This window comes from Octopus bimaculoides, chromosome 6, assembly GCF_001194135.2.
Source record: "Octopus bimaculoides isolate UCB-OBI-ISO-001 chromosome 6, ASM119413v2, whole genome shotgun sequence".
NCBI lineage: Eukaryota > Metazoa > Mollusca > Cephalopoda > Octopoda > Octopodidae > Octopus > Octopus bimaculoides.
Window position 1 is genome coordinate 46,625,430 of NC_068986.1, and position 3,394 is coordinate 46,628,823.

The following is a 3,394-nucleotide window of genomic DNA, read 5'->3' on the forward strand; positions in this document are numbered from 1 at the left end:
TTTAATGTCATGTTACACATGTTTCACAATAGAATAGGATATGCACTATGAATATAAATCTTCTTCTTTTTCTTCTTTCTTCTTCTTCTTCTTCTTCTTCTTCTTCTTCTTCTTCTTCTTCTTCGTAGTATTAGTAGTAGTAGTAGTAGTGGTAGTAATATTCCGCAGAGATTGACTTTGCCTTTCATCCTTTCGGGGTTGATAAATTAAGAACCCGTGAAACACTGGGGTCGATGTAATCACCTAGTCTCCGCCTCCCAAATTCCAGGCCTTGTGCATAAAGCAGAATTTCCTCCGTCTTTACGTTCTGAGTTCAAATTCTGTTGAGGTCGACTTTGCGTTTTATCCTTTCGAAGTCGATCAAATAAGTAGCAACTGAGCACTGAGGTCAATGTTATCGACTTACGACCTTCCCCGAAATTACTTGCCTTGTGCCTTAAAACCAGTATTATATACTCAAATATTATGTTTCACTAGAACTTTCGACTAGTATATATGACTTTCATTTAAAATAACTAAAATATAAAATTTGATTACTGGAATTTGCAAGCGTGCTTCACGAGAATACATTTTGGATTATAAATCCGTCTATACATACATGCATGCATGCATACATACATACATACATACATACATACAATGAAAATGGTAAAAACAGATATTCGTTAGTATTTATACACAAAATAATTTCCAGGAAGTTTTGAACAATTACAGCAATAAAAATAGCATTATTTTCAGTTCCAGAACTACTTCGATTCGGAAACTTACTTTTAGTTTAGACTGTAACTGCATAACAAGTGACCTTTATGACTGAAGTATTCTCAATAACCACCGAGAATATTGTCTAGCTATGAGAATTTTTAGATATCCAGAACTTATGGATCCAACTAAGCTTTCATTGAATTTGAATCAAGTTCCAGATTGCCAATAATTGCATATAATAGGCTTATTCAATGATAAATCTTGGTATTGAATACAGGAAATATGAGAATTTAATTATCTTTTGCTTAATTTGCTTGATGATACTATAAACGATCTTAGCTGAAATATATTAATATTTATACATATACTATCCATTCATAACGCACATACCCTGAAATACACTTTTTCAATCATAGCAGCTGTCGGTCTATTATTTCATAACGAGGAGTAATGCAATATTATGCAGCAGAATAATTTGTTTCTTCATTCTATGAGACAGAGCTCACTTTATTATACCCATAAGGCTACAAATATTCCCATTATAACATACAGAATATTAACAACCATGAATGATTAGAAAACAAAGATAATTTGAATATAGCAATTTGTTATCGAATAAAGTTGTATTTTTGCAAAACATGTTTCCTTCATCAGTTTTATTCTTTTATAGCATTCAATCATTTCCTTCTTTTCGGTTGATATATTTTACGTTCAGTGACTGTGAAAAAAAATTGCGAAATTATTGAGCTCAATCGCTTGATGACAATACAAAAAGGAAAATAAAATGTAAAAAGTAATAAACATTGACTTTTGTAGTTATAATTAAACACCTATCTATTGAACGTTCAGATTATTTTAAGAGAACATGATAATGCTTACGAATTTATTCATTTAATGCTAGAAGTTAGATTTGACGAAACCAGTTACCACTTAAGATTTAAATAACTGGCGTTATTTAAATCTAAATTAATCGCTTATTCAATTAATAATGGATTCAGATCACTTAATCAGTCATTTATTTTATCATCACCACATTCATTACAGTCTTAAATCGTCTCTTTTATCACTATAGTATTTAAATTGATTTCATTTTTTAATTTCTTTTAAAATTTTAGGTCTCTTCTTTCCTGAAATCCAAATACATTAAACTTATATTAGGGATCCAAGTTAATTTATAATTACTATTGGTTTGAAGAAACACAACTGACAATTTTCATCTGAACTAAAATAATAGGCTGGTGGTGTAGTAGTTACTGAAACAAATAGCATCAAAGAAGCATTAGAAATTGCAGAAAAGAGATTAATAAAATTAAATAGTTACACAGATAGTAACAACGCTGTCGTTCATATAAATTATAACTCATTATTCCAGCTCTTTAAGCCAAATTCTTTGGTTTTGCTATAAAGCCAGTGTTGTACAGAAGAAAAGACATGGTTTAGTTTCCGGTCAGCACTGATTAAGAGAAACTATGATCAAAATCGTTCACTCCTTAAACATCTTAAGCTCTTTCTCTTTTTTCTTTTCTTTTTCCAGTTAGTGTGTTTCAGTGTTCAGTGATCACATGAGTGCCTGCCCTCTTTTAATACGGTAGACAATAATTTAAGGTAAATTTGACTACTATTTCTAGCAGTTCGAACAGGCTTCTTAAAGGCTTATGAACATGTTCTGAAAAGAATTATCCACATAATCTTCTAGAACCGTGATTCTCAACGTGGGTAGCATGCCCCACCGGTGGGATACGGTAATATTTTGATGGGGCATATTAATATTTTGATGAGGCAAGCGAAGGTTTATGTTGAAGATCTGATGTCACCTAAGAGGGAATAGATTATTTCCTTTGATTTAGTGATATGTGAAAACATGTAGGTAATTACAAACGCGGATGTGCGTGTGTGGTATGTGTGTGTATGTGTGTGTGTATATGTGTGTGCGCGCGCGTGCGTGCGTGTATGTAGTATAGAACTGGTCAGTACTGAAAGCAATACCGTCTTAATTTCCTATGGAGAAATAAACTGGAGACAGACCTATGTGTGCGGGTGTGTCTAAGAGTATTGACTCTTTTATCTATGGCGACAAAAAATCTAGGAACACAATAAGAATGTGGTGCTGCAGAGTGTTGATAGGACAATAAATGGCGTTGGGGGTGAGTGGTGAAAGAATTGAACGGTGTGAAATGGGTTGAAATGGAGTGGAAGTCAGTGAAGGAAGAGAAAGAGGCAGAAAGAAGGAGAGAGAAAGAGAGAGGAGAGAAAGGGAGACAGACAGATAGATAGATAGAGAAAGAGAGAGAGAGAAAGAGATTTATGGTACTGGTAACGTACACATACACACGCACACGTATATGTATATGTACAGAGATGAAAATTAACAGGTCATTTTATTCCCACCAGTCAGTTTGTGAATTCAGCAAAAAGGTAAGAAAAAACTTCCATCATTGATACAAAGGCTTTTGCAGCTGGGATCTTTTTTAAAACGGGGGCCACATTTTTCATTAATGTTTTATGTAGTGTTTTTGGTACCGAAAGACTTTCAAACTTCGTATACTTATCTATTTTGTGTTATAGAACAGAAAAATACTTTTGTATTCGAATTTATTTCATTGTTTACATTTACTCCTTTGGCTCATTAAGCGATGTAAAGCGTATTTAATCTCCATACCTTCGTTTTATTTGCTTTTTTCATTTTAAATTT